Genomic DNA, 19,420 nt, shown 5'->3' on the forward strand with positions numbered 1-19,420 from the left:
ACACTTCACTAAAGAGGTATAAGGGTGATAAATAAGCATATTTGAAAAGATGCTCAACTACATTAGGGAAACGCAAATTAAAACCACAATAAGATACCTCTATACACCTACAAGAATGACTAAAATATCAAGTGCTGGGGAGGATGTAGAGCAAATGGAAGTCTCATACACTGCTGGTGGGGATGCAAAATGGTATTGCCACTCTGGAAAACAATTTGGCAGTTTGTTATGAACTTAAAACATATGCTTACCAAATGATTCAGCAGTCCCACATCTAGGAATTTATCCTAGAGAAATGAAAACTTTTGTTCACACAAAAACCTATACAGGAATGCTTTGAGTAGCTCTGCTCATAATTGCCAAAAACTGGAAACAAAATCTGGAAAACCCATATAACAGAACCGTAGCAATAAAAAAGGACCAAACTATTGCTACACAGCCATAACACACAAAGCTCTATGGCATTATGCCAGTGAAAGAAAACTGTCTCAAAATGTTACATATCGAATTATTCCATTTATATGATATTCCCAAAAAGACAAAACTATAATGATGGAGAAGAGATCAATAGTTGCCAGTAGTTAAGGTCGGTAATAAAAAGGGACAGCACGAAGAAGTTTTTCTAAGACGACAGAACTGCATCCTAATTGTAGTGGTGAGTACATAAATCTATACATAAGTTAAAATTCACAGAACTATACAATCCCAAAAAAGTCAATTTTACTGTATGTTAACTTAAAAATTAGAGAGTTTTTTAAAAGTAAACAAAAAAGCCCTTCAATTAAACAATTAAGACCTATTTGATCAGTTACAGTAATATATACCCAGGATAATAAGTGGACTAGTGAGAAAGTTACTAACTGTTCCAACCTACTTAAAGGCATATTGAACCACTAGTGAAACAAAACATCTCGTAAAATCTTGAGAAATATGTTGTGTGTGAAGAGTGTGTTGAGATATGGTCATACTGTTCAGCCTATAAAAGATAACACCAAACCCTTATTTAAGGGATGGCTGAAGGCAGGTCTCACTTGCAAGATGAAGTCATTTTCTGTGCCAATAAACTAGGGATGGGACCTACGGGGGACAGGGAACTAAAAAGGGCTCTAGTAATCTGAACCATAAAGGTGTCAAGTTGTCTAGAAAGTTCCTGAGTGGCAGGTTGAAAGATGGTGCCTTCCAAATACATGCAGGTCAGAAAAGGTGCCTGCTAAGCTATGCGCCTTCTGGACTTCTAAACAGGTGAAATGAGACTGAAAGAGAATATTTTAAATATCTGAAGAGGGGCAACAACAAATCTTCGGGAACTTTTACTTCTTTTTATTTCTACCGTAGATATGTAAGAAAGTCTATTCTAAAAATTCCAGCCATTTCCAATCCTGCAAAAGAAAACAACAAGAAATTTGTGTCTATATCTTGGCCAAAGCACTGAAAGGAAGGAGGCACACCACAGGAACTATGCACTGGAAGTAGCAGCAATTAAAGTAAAAGAATCACAAGCACAAGGAAAAACTACTATGATATGGAATTGAGCCTAGTAAGCTAGCCTCTCCCTCCTGCCTCCTCCCCAAATTTTCTTACATTAATAAACCTTGGAGATTATGATATTATATTTTGAATGAAGATTTTGAATGGCAAGTCAAAGTTCTTAAATCTTTCAAATACGTACTCTTAAAAACATATTAAATATTCCTCAGACACAGTTCTGTAAATCACAGAAATACAGAAATCCCACTCAAGAAAAAAACATACTTCAAAGAAATATTAGAGCCAAAACAATAAAAGAAAGATGTAATAACGGACTACCATTGTCAGCCAAGCAACCTAGGACAAGCCATCTGACTTCCCTAAGCCTCTGTTCCACCAACTGAAAAATAAGGGCATAGAATTAGCTCTAAAAATCTATGAGAACAAATATTTGATGATCACATTACATATCATTCTATTTTCAGTTTGTTAATTTTAAAAGTATCATTCTTTATAAATCAAATGTAGACCCTTCACAGATCAATACTGTGAAGCAAACCTGTACAAGGAAAAAATAAATTAAACCAAACTTCAATAAGGAGCAAATATATCATATACCATACTCAACCGAAATACAGCCATTAGGTTTGAGAATCTTGATTTGAGAAAGCAACAGGATCAAGGTCTTTAATCAAGAAAATGCAAAAATCAGTTTAACAGTTCAGGTCCCATTAGACGACAGTTATAAGACAAAATATAATATCATACATGACATCAACATAAGCATCATTTAAATCCATTTCAAAGTGGGAAGGGAGAATGTATAAAATATGGAATCAGAAGTTAGTTTCATGCACCTCCTTCTTTTTGCTCCTTGTTCAATTCAATCAGTCACACTACCCCATAGATGACCTAAGTAATAGGGAAACATACCAAAAAGTGCCAATCACTCATCCAACAAATATTTGCTGAGCCTTCTCAATGCCAGGCATTGTAATAGGTGCTGGGGACTGGCAAGGACATGGTCTCTATCCTTAAGAACTCAAAAGCCTAGTGAGGGGGGCCGGCCCCGCGGCTTAGCAGTTAAGTGCACATGCTCCACAACTGGCGGCCCGGGTGCGGATCCAGGCATGCACCGACGCACCGCTTGTCCGGCCATGCTGAGGCGGCAGCCCACATATGGCAACTAGAAGGATGTGCAACTATGACACACAACTATCTACTGGGGTTATGGAGAGAAAAAGAGAAAAAAAAAAGAGGAGGATTGGCAATAGATGTTAGCTCAGGGCTGGTCTTCCTCAGCAAAAAGAGGAGGATTGGCATGGATGTTAGCTCAGGGCTGATCTTCCTCACCAAAAAAAAAAAAAAAAAAAAAAAAGCCTAGTGAGGAAAATTTTTACAGTTCCAGCCATATAAGAAGCAGCAGAAACTGCTGATAAATGACAGATCATAAAATTATATTTATGGTAAGCCAAATTTTGCCATGGCCAAACGAATTTAATGTATTTAGAAATTTTTCCTTTCGTGATTCTGGATCAACCCAACAACTCCAAAATCCCATGTAGAAAGAGATCTGTAGCATAGTACCAGTCTACAATTTCTCATCTAAAACCTTTAGGGCAGAACTCAGAATTTTCTGAATTTTGAAAGGTAATACAGTGTACATACTATATTTCACAATTTGCCCACCATGGCTGGGGCAGCAGTTCCATTATTAAACAATATTTCTGCAGCAACACATATCAATATGCACACCAAATGAGAGAAATAAATACCTCAAACAGCTTCATGTCTGGTCAGGTCAGATTTTAACACCAAAAGAATTATGAAGAACTCCTGGTTTTCAGCGTTTTTTGGATTTCAGAACTGAGATAAGGAATTGTGGACCCTTATCCTTACCCAATGACCCTTATCATTGTGCAAAATGATGACCCTGAAGCGCAATTACCTTGGTTTGAATTCCAGCTCCACTACTTATTAGCTGTGTGTCCTTGAGTAAATGGCTTAACCTCTCAGAGCTTAACCTCTCATCTGTAAAATGGGGAATGTACCTACCTTAAAGGATTGTTAAAGAATTAAACAAGAATATACGTAAAATTCTTAGCACACTGCCAGGCACATAGTAAGCACTAAACAAATGCTGGCCATAATGTTGGCTACATAAACTATCCTTGCATAAATTAATTTTGAGCAAAAACAAGTTGCAGAAAGATACCCAGTATTAACATTTATAAAAGCTTAAAATACATAAAAGAACCTATTCTTTAGAGTTACAAAAATGAAGTAAGAGAATAAGAACATGCATGTGAAAGATAAAGATCAAATCCAACACAGTGGCACACCTGGAAGGGAGGGGAATATGCTTAGGGACAGAGTGATACACAGGAGGCTTCGGCTATACTGGTGATGTTTTATTTCTTAGACTAGGTAGTGGGTAAGTGAATGTTTATTATTATTCTCCATAGGTTTGACGTCTGAAATATTTCATATTAAAAATTAAACTCAAATATCTCTAATCTATGAGGTGAATGTGGTAGACCACATAATCTGGAAAACATAACCCACTCAGCTTGATAGATTTCCTTATTTTTTGAAAGTTTATACTTGCTTTTCAAAATACTCAAAACCACAAGATTCCTTAAAATACAACAGCTTAAACATCTATCATAAGTAATAACAAATTCTATCCTTTTTAAAAAAGATATGAATATAATGTATAGTAATGACTCAGTGATATAGAACACAGCTGAGAATCCAAAACACATTTTTATAATCTCGGGCAGCCAATACAGAGAGCATCAAATCAACACACTAAAACATCTACTTCACTCTACTTGCATGTTCTCATTCAGCCTCTTCCAGAATAGAACAAATTAGAAAACTAGAGGGGAAAGAGAGGAGGGTAGGGCCCAGAAGATAGAAGTTGTTTTAGGAAAGGACACTGATAGTAGTCAAAATGTCACCTAACAGCAAGGGAAGAAGCCAAACAACAGCAAAACAAACAAATAAAACCTACATATAGCAGAAACAAGCATTCAAACCGCATAGTAGCAAGATTAATAAATTCTAGAGATCTGCTATACAACATTGAACCTATAGTTAACAATACTGTATTGTGCAACTGAAAATTTGTCAAAAGGACAGAAGTCACGTGGTATTCTTACCACAACTTAAAAAATAAAGTTTGTGCCCTTATATTATAGATTTCTATCCTATAAAATTTTTTAACTGATTACTCAAAAAGGAAAAGATCAAATCAATGTTAAATCTTTGCCTTTGACTTCCACAATAATTACCTTAATTTATAATTTTTAAAAAATCCAAAATTAAAGCATTTATCTTATACACACGAAGTATAGTATTCTGAGGCTACTTAGCATGCTAGCAAAAAGAATTCAACTCCCCCTAAAGTCCTAAGAGTATTTCAATGGTTTTATTCAATGCCTAAGTGTCAATATGTTTTATATTCACATGGCTTGTACCCCTTATCAAAATAAAATGTCCCTCTTTGTCTTCTTTTTTAAAACTAATGATAAAAAGTAAAAATAGTTACTAGGACAATGATGGAAAGGGAACATAGAAAAATTAAAAGTCTGACTTTTTAAGGTGCAGAGATTGTAGATAAATGTATTTCTATTTCATTAATGGTTATTTGATAAATAATGGTGAAAAATCTAAAGAAAAAAAGGAAGTGTGAAATTCATTTTTGAAAAATTTCTATCCAAAATGATTAAACAAAATTAGGTTTAGGAGCTTAAACTAAATTAGATTACTTTATATACCCAGAGAGTGATCAAAATTATAAATGTTTATTATAGGAAAAAAAAATTTTAAACAATAGAACAGAAAACAATGACTGCATATGTTTCAACTCTCCTAAAATTTATCCCCAGAATGGAGAAAACAGTTATTTTCCAAAATCTCCAAAAATTCCTTTGAGGGATAAAGATTTGCCTCATACAGCAATACCATCACCAGGCCATGATCACCTTTTTTTCTTTGAAATGCCTATTTTTCCCACTCAAATATAAGCTCCCTAAATGCCAGATCCTTGTCTGTCTTATTCAGCCTTGTATTCCTCTTGCCTAAAAGAGTAGGAACTTGATAAACACTGTATTTACTGAATTTTAAATTCTAGAAGAGTCTTTTCTAAAGAAAATGTACTTGTCCTTTCCAAAGCACACAAAATAAAGATGCAACAGCTGCTCACCAACAGCTACAGGAAAGGCATCAGGACTCGACCCAGTCCTCTATTCTATCCTGCTTAGTTAACTTTCTTCCTACTTCTGAGCTTACACTACCTGGCTGAAAGCTTTGAGCTACTGACAGCCAACAGTTAAGAACATGTGACCAAACAGCACAGGCTCCTGCTATGTGGTCCTTCTTCCCTTAAACCTAAAGGTATTTGAGCTCTAAATTTAAAAAGAAATCCTAAATTAAAAGCAATTTTTCAATATTAAAATTACCTCCTTTTCTATCCAACAAAAGACTGTACTTGAAGTCTTCCCTGCTAAATGATGAGAAAAGACTCAAGAAACAAGATTTCAATTAACTTTGCCACTGATTACTGTGTAATATCCAGTCACAGATTTCTAAGTATGGCTGAGAATGCTCAAGGGACCTAAGTTAACATTAGGCAAAACCCTCCAAAAGAAGTTACCATGCTTTCTCTCTCACGTTCTCCATATGGTCTATATTTTAATATTATGCTCCACACAGAACTCATACTTCAAATTTTTATTTTATATATATATCTGAATTGTTTTAACACATTTACAGGGCCGGCCCGGTGGCTTAGCGGTTAAGTGCACGCGCTCCATTGCTGGCGGCCCGGGTTCAGATCCCGGGCGCGCACCGACGCACCGCCCCTCCGGCCATGCTGAGGCCGCGTCCCACATACAGCAACTAGAAGGATGTGCAGCTATGACATACAACTATCTACTGGGGCTTGGGGGGTGGGGGAGATTTAACACATTTACAACTTGCAAAATAATTTTTTTTTTTTTGTGAGGAAGATCAGCCCTGAGCTAACATCCATGCTAATCCTCCTCTTTTTGCTGAGGAAGACCAGCTCTGAGCTAACCTATTGCCAATCCTCCTCCTTTTTTTTTTTCCCCAAAGCCCCAGTAGATAGTTGTATGTCATAATTGCACATCCTTCTAGTTGCTGTATGTGGGACGCGGCCTCAGCATGGCTGGAGAAGTGATGCGTCGGTGCGCGCCCGGGGCTCCGAACCCAGGCAGCCAGTAGCCGAGCCTGCACACTTAACCGCTAAGCCACAGGGCCGGCCCTAAATGTCTTTCTTACTATGTCCAAAATAGTAAGAAAGCTTAAAGCAAATTGATCAATAGTATTATACTTCAATCAGACTTGTACTTTCTAACATATCTTATAGATACTGGCTGTCATTAATCTGACTTAGCTGGGTTTTTTTCACTGTCCTTGCGTTTTTGTGGTTTTCTTTCTTTTGGGGGAAGGTGGGTAGGGAGAGGGAGGCAGTGCCTATCTTATTTCTCTTGTACGAAAAAATGTGTTCATAGAAGGGAAATGTTCTACAGAGTGAAGAAAAAGGGAGACCAGTGTTAGTATGCCACTGTTTGAGTAACAGAGATTAAATCTGGGGATAAGTATTTTGGTCACTGGAAAGACAAACACCATTGTGAGGCAGGGATAGTTCTTTGATCAGGTTTCACCAGGGCCTAGAATGACAAAACACTCAAGACCATCCAACTTTATATGCTCTGGTTTCAGGTTCACAATACAACTCACTGATTATTAATCACCTTCTCAAGTACCTTGCCTCCCAAGTACCTCCATACAAGGAACAGGGTGCCCTGGAAAGTAGACACAGGTAATTTAGTAGAAAAACATAGCCCCTCATGAATTAGAATATTGTTATTCTACAACACTAAGATATCACCTCACACCAATTAGAATGGCTATAATCACCAAGACAAAAAACAACAAATGTTGGAGAGGATGTGGAAAAACAGGAACCCTCATACACAGCTGGTGGGAATGCAAACTGGTGCAGCCTCTATGGAAAACGGTATGGAGATTCCTCAAAGAATTAAAAATAGAGATGCCCTATGATCCAGCCATCCCACTACTGGGAATCTATCCAACGAACCTGAAATCAACAATCCAAAGAGGCTTATGCAACCCTATGTTCATTGCAGCATTATTCACCATAGCCAAGAAGTGGAAGAATATTGTTATTCTAACTTACACATCACTGAGTTTGATTAGGCTGAATCATCCCTAGGTGAAATACCAAAATGGAATTTCTGGATCTTCAAGGCTAAGGAATAGGCTGTGAAGTAGGTGACCACATTGAGATACCATCACACCCGGTCTAAGCAGCCAGCTGGCATCCCTCGAAGAGGTCTTAAGCTCAGTTCTCCCTAAAATGCCACAGTAATTACAGGAATCTTTTTTTATGCTTAATTGTCCACAACCAAAATTCACCAAAACTGAGATTTTAGAAATAGATGTACGTAAACGCAAATATGTCTACTGAACAATTCAATTGCATTAAGATACATGAAAAGCAATAAAGGCCAAATAAACAACAGATAAACATGATCAACATCTAATTTGACACTAATAAAATAAAAAGCAATTTTTCACTCTCCCAACCCTAATATTATTAGCAAAAAAGTCCTGAGGAGTCCCTGAAGTATCAAGAATTGTCAGGAACTTCTCAAAACAAAATCTTAGTTTTTTAAAGATATGCCTCAAAGGGTTTAATAAATGTTAAGGGAGACTATCTGTGCCTAGTGTGAATATAGATGCCTTTTTAACTTCTGTATATATTCTGATATCTTTCAAACAATGAACATGTGTAACTTGAGCAATAAATCTTGCTTTGAAAATTCAAACAGGGGGGCCGGCCCCGTGGCTTAGCGGTTGAGTGAGCGCGCTCCGCTGCTTGCGGCCCAGGTTCGGATCCCTGGTGCGCACCGAAGCGCCGCTTCTCCGGCCATGCTGAGGCCGCATCCCACATACAGCAACTAGAAGGATGTGCAGCTATGACATACAACTACCTACTGGGGCTTTGGGGGGAAAAAATAAATAAATAAATAAATAAAAACATTACAGAAAATTCAAACAGGGCCAGCCCCGCGCCTTCGCAGTTAAGTGCGCGCGCTCTGCTGCTGGCGGCCCGGGTTCGGATCCCGGGCGCACACCGACACACTGCTTCTCCGGCCATGCTGAGGCCGTGTCCCACATACAGCAACAAGAAGGATGTGCAGCTATGACATACAACTATCTACTGGGGCTTTGGGGGGAAAAAAACAAATAAATAAAATTAAAAAAAAAAAAGAAAATTCAAACAGCCTTTTGGCTCTCTGAACAGCACCATGGTGGTCGACAAGAACAAGCGCCTTACGAAAGGCGGCAAAAAGGGAGCCAAGAAGAAAGTGGTTGATCCATTCTCTAAGAAAGATTGGTATGATGTGAAAGCACTTGCTATGTTCAATATAAGAAATATCAGAAAAACATATAGTTAAATTAACATTTAAAGTAGAGGTCCTTCTTTTCTTAAAATGATACGTAGCTTCCTGTGCTCTTTCAAAGGTATTAATTTTTACATTTAAAAAAGAAAATTCTAACAAATTAACAAAAACCATAAGAACACATAAATAAAGCAAAACTGCACACTTCCAAAATAATAACATGGCATTCATCCTAAAAGGACAGAGTCACATTTATCTAAGGGCATGTTTCTACAGGATGACATTAGAAAGTTTATTAGAAAGTGATTTAATACTAAGATAAATTTTCCCTAGCATATTCTTCATGAATTCAAGTTCTGTTAATTCTGGATAACAAGAAAGGTGGGGCGGGGGTGGGGGGAGTGCTGGTCCATAGGATTCCTTTTTAACCCATGTTTCTGACATGAGTTAGACATCGAAGGAAAAAAGTACCACTGACAACAGCATCAAAAACTATAAACTATCGGGGTCAGCCCAGTGGTATAGCGATTGGGTTCACGCACTTCGCTTCGTCAGCCCAGGTTCGCTGGTTCGGGTCCTGGGCGCTGACATGCTCACCGCTCGTCGGGCCATGCTGGGGTGGCGTCCCATATGGAGGAGCTACAGCTCTAAACTACGATACACAACTATGTACTACGGCTTTTGGAAGAAAAAAGAGGAAGATTGGCAACAGATGTTAGCACAGGGCCAATCTTCCTCCAAAAAAAAAAACTATAAAATATCTAAGAATAAATTTGGCAAGAAAGGTATAGGAACTAGATGAAGAAAATTATTAAATCTATGAAACCTTTACTGAAGGACCTAAAACTAAAACAAGACCTGAACAAATGGAAACTCATCATAATAAGGAAAAATTATCATCATTAAAAAACATCAGGCCTCCCAAAATTAATATATGAATATAGTGCAATTCCAAACAGTGGGCTTTTCTGAGGTTTTCTGAACTCAACAGAATTATTTTCAATCAATATAGATATAAGAATAAATGTTTAAGAATAGTTAAGAAAATGAAAAAGTACAGTGACAGGAGCTTTTCTTAACAGAGTGTAACTTTCTATAAAGTTATTATACTCAAAAAGGTTAAAATAATGGTGCAGGAAGAGAAAAACAGAAAATCTAGAAACAAAGCAAACATATACAGGAACTTATCATGTGATAAGGTGGCATTTAATTCACTGAGGAAAGGATGGCTCATTTAGTCCTGGCAAAGCTGGCTCTCTATACAAAGGAAAACCATAGAAGACCTCCTACTTCACACGATATAAAAGCTAATTCCAGATGAATAAATACATGTGTCATATGACAAAGAATTAATATACGATAAGGTGTTCCTACAAGATAAGAAAAGGACAAAAACAACTTAAAGGAAAAATAAACCAAGGACATGAACAGACAATTATCAATAGAGGAAATCTAAATGGCCAAAAAACATCAAAAGAGGCTAACTCCAGTAACAGGGAAACTAAAATTAAGACAAAACTGAGAGACCATTTCTCATCTAGGAGATCAGTAAAAATTAGGTTAAGTAATTACACTTAATGATGTGATGATTTGGAAAACCCACTGCTAGCAGAGGTGGAAATTATGACAACCTATTTGGAGAGTAAAATGGCAATAATAACATTTAACATATACTTCCTTCAACCCAGAAATCCCACCTTGGAGACTCTAGCCTGTAGAAATAAAAGCATCAGCAAATAAGGTGTCATGTACAAGGATGTTTACTGTAGCACTGTTTGCAGTAGCAAAATCTAGAAACAACCTAAACATCCACAGGAAAATAACTAAATTATGTATGGTACATCCATACTATGAGACATAACAGGGATGTTTAAAAGAACAATTTAGAATTATATTTACTGACCATGAGGTGCTAAGGAAAACTTGTTATAGAGTAATATAGAAAGTATGATCTCCCTTTTGTAAAAACAAAGAATCCCTATATATGAAGATTTATTTTAGTATATACAGTAATTGACTAAGCATGGAGAGAAATATTGAAGTATACCCATAACCTGGTAAAACAGTTGAGGAGTAATAATGAAGGGGTTGAGGGAAATGAGCTTTTTATTAACATATGTCTTTAGATTTTTTTCATTTATTAAAATGGATACCTATTATTTTGAAAATTAAAAAACTAAAGAAAAAATCCGTAGCACTATGAAAGTAGATTATTCAAATACAAGGGGAGAGTCAGCAACAAATCACTGAACTGTCAATGTATTTCCATTTGGGGGGAAAAGATTGAAGTTCTCAACTTACTATTAGTTTCCTCAGCATAATGAATTATGTAACAGGTATTGAAAAGAAAGAAAGAAGATGGCAGGAAGAGTAGATTTCTTTGCTGCCACTTGAAGCTTTTGCATAAGTGTCTGAGTAAATCAGAGAGAAAAGGATGTCATTTTGGGAATTTAACATCTAAATAATATTTTCAAAGACTTGGAGATAAGGTTTTGCATGTTTTCTAAACCTGAAAATAAACTTCACTGACATCAACTCCACCAGTCACAAGTAAATGACCTGCAGTAGGTTCCCATAACTCACTCAGGACCCTGACTGCCTCTGGTTGCACTGACCAATTTTGGTTGTTAGCACTGACCAATTATCATATATCTGAGTATCTGAAAAATTTTTCCATATTATTTCATTCATTATCATCTATTCCACAGAGTAACTACTAAGTGCCAGGCACTGTGCTGTGTACTAGGGATGCCATAAATTACACAGTTCTTGTCCTTTGGAAGCTCAAGGAAAAGTAGACAATTCAACAAGTACTACAAAGAGTGCTACACCGCTTTGCATGGGGAAAAAAGTGCTACACCTCTGTGCCTGAGGGGCAGAGAGGAAGGAAGAACAGGTTCACTAGGTGGAAGGCAGAAAAGCATTCCAGGTATAGGCAGAACAGGTACAATGAAAATGAAAGAACGTGGAGTATTCAAGGAACTGCAAAAAGTTCAGCGTGTATATGTAAATAACACAAACAAATGCTAGTAAAATCAAATTGTAAGCTACTTCCTCATTCTACTTTTTAAAATAATCAACACCATTTATTAAGCTTTCATCATGGAGAGTTTCTAAAGAAAATACAGAGCCCATGCCTTCACTAGAAGAGACAAATACACATTTAAAAAACATAATATCAAAAACATTGGGTACTATCAGAAAAAGAGGTTCTTGCTTCTCACAACAGTTTTCCTTCAATAATCACATCAAAAACTTAATATCTACAAAGATTCACTAACTGTATACAAAGTACCTAATTATTTCAGTTACCTTCCCCATTCATCCCAAACCAATATTTTCACCATAGTTTAAAACTATCGTGTTTTCAAAAATGTCAAAAAGTGGGAAGGGAACTAAACCTTTTGTGCAGACTTTAAATGAGGCATTAAAAAACTTAACTTCCCTTCCTTTTCTTCAGCTTGAAACTGAACAATTTCCCAATAGTGAGGGTTAGTAAATAGCTTCACTAAATTGAGCTGTAAAAACACTAATGGAACTCCTTTTACTTTAAGTTGTATAACTGTGTGATCATTTACAAAAGTTAGATCTTATAACCAAATAGTGTCCATTATCTATTCTATGACAGTCTTAATTTTAATCCAAAGGCTTGAAAGGAGAGGAGTGCAAATATTTTACAGTTTCATAGATCTAAGTTCATGTCTTTCTCATATCTGCTCTTCCCAAGAATCACATTATCCTCAAAGCCAGACAAGCTGAAAGCCTAGGATGCTCAGTACAACACAAATACAATCAGCTATAACGAGCAGGCTGGAGTGAGCAAAGCAACTGCATATCAGATTACACTAATGGCTGTTGCACTGTAAAAACAGAGAAAGGGGGGTAAAAACTATTTGCCTTTAAGATGTCTTTAATTATTCATAAAGTACAAAGGTCACATATGTTTTCTCCATGTTTAGAAAAACTATGATGACTTTTTTCCTTCTAAGTCTTATTTTTCACCGACAACATTTATAACTTATTTTCTCTCTCCAATGGTCTAAGTAGGCCAAAACAAAACGCAAAACTTCCAAGTACCTAGTGAAAAAGGCATTTCTCATTTCAATAATACTATCTTAAACCTTGCCCTTTTATACAAAAGTGTTAGTTAATGCTGACTCAACAAGTTTGGCAAGTGTGTGGTTTTTTTCACTTCTGGACCCTTCAAACAAGAGATTGTTCTCCTGGCAACCAGAATTCATGCCATATTAAGTATTTTGTGTTACTCCTTCAGCAAAGGAAAAAAGCTTACACGTATTTTCAAGGTAGAGAAGACTGCCTTTACAGAAATAAAATTTTCTACAGAAAAAGGCAAATGGAAAAATCCTAACACTTTTTGACAAAGATATGATTTTCAAAACCTATAAGCCAAGAAATATAAACGCTTAGATAAACCTATGTTCTCTTTTAAATTGCTTCCTACTTTAAATATTATCCTGCATAAAAGAAACTGAATAAAAGTAACAAAGGAATGAAAGAAAGGCAAAATCAAAAACTGAAAACAATTCATAAAGCAAAGACTGAATTACAAGCACCAAAAACAGCTAAGCAAGTTGTTGCAGTTTGAAGAAAGATAGTTTTAGATTTTCTGAAGTTAAACCTAAATAAGAGTTCTAAGGTTTCGATACCAATTAAGTCCCGCTGTATACACAAAATTTTAAAATCCTCATCAAATGTAAATAAAGGGATTAACCATTCAAAAATCTGTTTTGGTATGTAGTTTCCCAATTTAATTTTTTTAATTAAAAATAATCTTTTGTAAAATACTTGTTCAACTTTTTCAGTTTGTATAGAGTTTTTGTAAGTCACAAAAAACTTGGGTTTCTGTTTTTGCACACCACTGATATCAAGACTACTTTTTAAAAATAAGTAGTAGGATGAAATATCACCAAGGCATTGCTGACAATTTTTGTACTTCATAGTTTCACTCTAAAATTCACCCACAAATGCAGACCTGCTATCAGTGAAAAAAATCAGATAAAAGAACAAGCAACTGTTCCCAAAAGAAACTGAATTGAGGTTTCCTAAATAATAATGTTAATTTCAAGTGTAACCCCCCCCCCAACAACCTTAGACAAAATAGACATTCAAGTTTGTGCTGATCAATGGTGCAGTAAACAGCACTTTGCTTATAATTTGTAAGGCAAAAGGATATTTTCTCCAATTGAATGCAAAACACCTAAGAATGAATGACATTTAAAAACCAGTACACTATACCATGAAATGAACTGAGTTAAATAAATATTTACACCTGATAGCTCTTGCAATACCTTGTTTTAAAAGTGTAACTCAGAAATGAAACACTTCAGTAGCAACTACAACCAGCTACTTAGTAAATTAGTGAGCATTCCACAAATGTTGAGTGTTTGACAGTTCCTTTAAACCAAAAGAGAAACTCCATAGCTTCAGAGTACACAAATATTTGTGAAAAGTCTCCTTAAAACAAATAACAAGAACAGTGACTATTTACAATGAAAACATTCAGTCTTCTACATCATATATCCTGTACTGGTCATATGATGTCCAGTACAGGAATTACCTACCTGATAACCTGATGATAAGAATGCATTTATACATGGATTAGAAGTATTAAAAGACGTGATCCAGTTCAAGTTACAAATTCAAATTTCAGCAGTCACTAGGCTGTAATCTCAAATAAGTTATTTCTCTTTTGCAGATGTAAAAACCCAAGATGAGATGAAATAGAGGTGATTCAATCACACTCACCTAACTTGAAATGGAGGAAATAATTGGTGTATTACTGTGAAACGCTTTTTATTCAAGCATGCTATATTACAAACTTTAAGAGTAGAATAAAAGGGCCGGCCCTGTGGCTTAGCGGTTAAGTGCGCACGCTCTGCTGCTGGCGACCCAGGTTCGGATCCCGGGCGCGCACCGACGCACCACTTCTCTGGCCATGCTGAGGCCGCGTCCCACGTACATCAACTAGAAGGATGTGCAGCTATGACTTAGAACTATCTACTGGGGTTTTGGGGGGAAAAAAATAAATAAATAAAATCTTTAAAAAAAAAAAGAGTAGAATAAAAGTGATGAGATCATGGGTACCTGGAGAGTCTATATTTTTAAAACAAAAGTTAAGGTGGATATAGTCTAACAAATACTATGGGAAACAGTAGAATATTTAAAATCCAACTATCCCCAGAAAAAATCCAACACATGAAGTCAATCCAAGTATTTTTTAGAGTCAGTCAGCAAAAATCATTACTGTACACAACACCTGAAAGTTAAGATCACTAAGAAATCTTCATTCACTCCTCTCTTCTGTTAACTAATCCCTACAGCAGACAAAAAAGTTACTTTCCTTTCTCCCTACATCAGATTAAGATTCTTCTTCACAGGCAGATTTCCATGCCCAGGGATAAAATAACACGAAGAAAAATACTTAAGTGTCAATAAGTACCGAAAAACCAAGTGTTCAGCACAGGAAGGGAATCCACAAATGAGAAAATATTTGACAGCCTCCCACCCCTCCAAAAGCCATTTAATCAGCTTTATACACATTTACTGCTGAAGTACACGCTGAGCGAGCGGTTCGACGGATCTCCTACAGCAAACCCTAACAGAGAAACGTAACCAACCGTCCTGACTCTTTCAGGGAGTCAGGAAGATCGGGAGAATTATTAGAAACTGACGTCCGCAGGATCAGGAGTTTGAGAGAAAGGTAAGCAGCGTACTCGCAGGTGAGTTGGGAAAAAAAAAAATCCGGAAAATTGGGAAAGAAGTTGGTCGGAAGGTTAGAGGGAGGCGAGGCCGATGTCCGGTTCTGAGAGGACGGCATTGCAGGTGCAAACAGCAATTAACTGAGCATCTGGAAACGCTGAAGGGAGTTCCACGAAAGACCTGACCAGGGTACAAGATACAAGTACGCTGATACGTGGCTCAGAGAAGACACGCGGGGGTGGGACCCGCCCCGCTAACCCCAGTCTCCCTGAACGAGCCCTCAAAGGAGGATCGCAGCCGGAGAAAGTCAATGGGTCCAAGGAGGCCCGCACCAGCCGGGGAACGCCACAGCATGGAACGCTGCCGCGAGCGGAGCCTGCCGGTCCGAGGCCTCGGGGTCGGCTCTCAAGAAGTCAGAGCAGCCCCTGGGGCTCCAGGCTCCAGGCCCAACCTCTGTGCTCTCTTCTCACCCCCCACAGCCTGGGACCGGCCCCTGGGATTGATAGGAAGCTTCTGGCCGAAGGCTCCCGGCAGGCGCGGGGCAAAAGAGGCAATATGCTCTTAGCGCCGCGAGTGACACTCACCGGCCCGAAACCTCGAATGAAACCAGCAGCTCTGGGGGCGGCGGCAGCAGTGGCAGCAGGAACCTAACATCCAAAATGGCGGCTCCCTCGGCCTCACCACCGCTAGTGCAGGCGGAGGGATCCTTAGGAGGAAGGGAGTTTTAAATTAACTTCACACACTATCACAGAAACTTCGGTCCCTATCGTCCTCTTCTTGTCGATTCCGCGTCCCCTGACTGTAACTTCCCGTGCCTCCCCTCTCCTATTATCCAAGAACTCGGACCCCGCCGAGGACTATTTGCCAAGGAGGAGGTGACTGCTCCTGGCAGAGCGACGCAGAGCGTAGCAAGAGTCGGGGCTGTCACTGATGACGCGAGACGCTGCTGCCGAGTCACCGCTGCGAAGAGTCTGTGCGAGAAAGATCCGGCCGACGCCGGGGCTGACAGACATTGGTTCCGCTTGGGGGGGCGGGGGGAGTGCTGGACTGTCAGGAAGCGGCGGGGGACACCTGAAGCGGGCGGAGCTCGCAAGGTAGTCAAGGAAGCGGGAAAGGCGAGGTAGGTGGGGGCGGAGAACACAGCCAGGCTGAGCCGGTCCTAATCCACGAGAATCCCAAACTCTAGCACCTTTGAGATCCTTAGTTTTCTCTTTAGGTAACGTCGGGAACATGCTCCATGTGATCTTGGATTCTGTGGGTTTTTGGTATCTTTGCAACATATTTATAAAAAGAGGATGACACAGAATAGATTCCAAGCCCAGTCTCACTGCTCGACCTCATACACTGGACAAGTCATTTAAGCCCTCAGGGCCTCAGTTTCCTCATATGTAAAAAGATTTGGTCTACCCTTCCGGAGCGGGCTTTCTGACTGTGACTCCATGAACTAATGACCTGAGCCAAAGACAGTCTAACCAGACAGTTCCTGGCTTGATAAATAATTACTGACACGTGACACGAATATTTTCCATGTGAATGTGAAGAGGGCCAGGATATCTCGGCCCATTTAAAGGAAAAGTAACCTAACTAAACAAAAATCCTTCAGGTAGATTCGCAATAAATTACCTCGAAAGTGAATAGAGCGCCGCACCCAGCTGGATGCCAAAGAGAACTGACCTAACCACAAATCTTGAGTTTAGGACCTGTCGTACTCAGGAGGTTGCACTTTTGTCCTTAGACAGCCACTTGCATGCAGGGATTTCAAGAAGTGAACTCAGTAGGCCCGCCTGTACAATTTTATTCTTGAACTACTGGGGTATGTCAAGTGGCTAGAAAGAAAGGCGAGCAAGGGGGTGATAATGGTAATTATCATTTTTTATTATTAAATATTGATATCACATTGTTTATAAAAGCATCTTCGTGTGTATAATCTAATTTGACCCTCCGACAACCTCCTGAGTCAGACCATTCAAGCATAGGTAATTTAGTTTTACAAATAAAGAGACCGGGGCTCAAAGAAACTGTGACTTGCTGAAAGACACTCCCTCTCTCCTCCTCGACTGGGCTTCGGCTATGCGTGAAACCTTTGGAATTAGGAAACGGTACACACCCACTCGCCCCCACCCGCACACTCAGGGTGGAATCAACCGAGAGCAAATGGTTTGGGAAGCAGGATGCTTGTAGAATTCAGTCGCCTCATACCTTCAGGGCTGCACTACTGTGCAGTGCAGCCCTGGATCACATGCCTGGTAAATAGTAGCATAAAACTAGAACACCATAATGATGCCGTAACGCAGATTCCTCTGAGGTATAGCTATGCATGAACACATGCTAAAGTACAGTTTGGGGCTCCCATAAAAGTAAGGAGTTTGCAGGTTGCAAAGCAGTTAGCTAAAGTATTCCGTTTGCAAGTCACAAAAATTTGCTTAAAGGTCAAATTTAAATGTTTACCATTGTGAACCACAAAAGTTAAACCATCTTCTTAAGAAAGAGGAAGGAGCTTTTTTCCAACCATGCCAAATGGCAGAGCATTAAAGAGAAAATGACAGACATTATAAAATGTAAACCCCCTCCATATCTTTTATTTTTACTTATATTTATCTTTATAATTACCAAACCCCTCCTCTAATGCCATTGAAAATTAAAAGCAATTAACCCAATATATAGCATGGTTATCATTATCCTGGGATCTTTGGCTTCTGTGGCTAGAGATTATAGTTTGGGAAGACTTACTCCCCATCTACTCAAAGGTAATCCCTAATTTCAGATAAATAAATTACAGCACATCAATAAAATGGAATATTATGCTGCCAATAAAAATGAAACTATAGCTCTATCTTTATTATGATATGGCAGATTTTGAAAAATATATTACAAAATGGTATTATAAAATGAGCTTATAAAAAATAGAAAAAAAGTTGAAGGATAAAACTAAAATGGTTATCTTTGGATAGGATTATAGAGATCCAAGGGATAATCTTGGCATTATAGAGGATTTTTACTTTCCTAACTATGTTTTGTTTTCACAATGATCATATCGTACTTTTATTTGGGAAAAAAAAGACTTTTACATTTTGAAAAAAAAGTTCTTATCAGATAATGCAGTTTTATGCATCCAAATGCTGAAGGAGATTTTTCTGTTTAAAACAGCAACAGCCTCAAAGGATTAAACAAACTTCTAGGAAGAGATAACGGCTGGGAGAAAAGATCATTATTTTCATGGTTTAGTTTATTATTGATAACTTGTATGCTTCAACTTAACAAATAATAACAACAAAAAACAAAACTGAAGAGGCATTAGCCAGGAGTCAGACCACTCAGATGCCAGTTTGGGCTGAGTTTAACTCACTTTGTGCCCTGAACAAGGTGTTTAACATCTCTGGGCGTGTTTCCTCAGCTGTCCAATATTTATTTATGATTAGCCTTGTTCCAAAATGGATTCAAAGTCACTTGTTACCCAGAGGAATGAAATGTGTGAAAGCACTTGGAAAAGTATCAAGAATCATGAAAATATAAGTATAAAAACATTTTGTGCCACCTCACAATTCAACCAAAGCTTTCATTGATTGCCCACTACAAATAACAGTAGTGCATTGTGTCTTATAATTTACAAAAGTGTTTTCATATACTTTGATTCATTCGTTCCTCACCCACCATGAGCTTATAAACCAGGTAGGCATTATAGCACAGTAGTTAAAAGCCTGGGTTAAAACTCTGCCCTGCCTTTCTTTATTGTGTGAACTGCAGCAAGTTACTTAACATCTCTGAGCATTTCT

General features: G+C 38.1%; 1 protein-coding gene across 1 annotated transcript in view; it reads right to left on the reverse strand.

Moving 5' to 3' along the window:
- AP1G1 (adaptor related protein complex 1 subunit gamma 1) overlaps window positions 1-16,536 on the reverse strand; it is a 77,701-nt gene extending 61,165 nt beyond the window's left edge. The window contains exon 1 of the mRNA XM_004431805.3: window positions 16,232-16,536. The gene's annotated coding sequence lies outside the window, so the exon portion shown is untranslated. The remainder of the gene's footprint in view (window positions 1-16,231) is intronic.
- Between the last annotated feature and the right edge of the window lie 2,884 nt (window positions 16,537-19,420).

This window comes from Ceratotherium simum, chromosome 30 (genome assembly GCF_057802395.1).
Source record: "Ceratotherium simum simum isolate JZ-2026a chromosome 30, ASM5780239v1, whole genome shotgun sequence".
Classification (NCBI taxonomy): domain Eukaryota; kingdom Metazoa; phylum Chordata; class Mammalia; order Perissodactyla; family Rhinocerotidae; genus Ceratotherium; species Ceratotherium simum.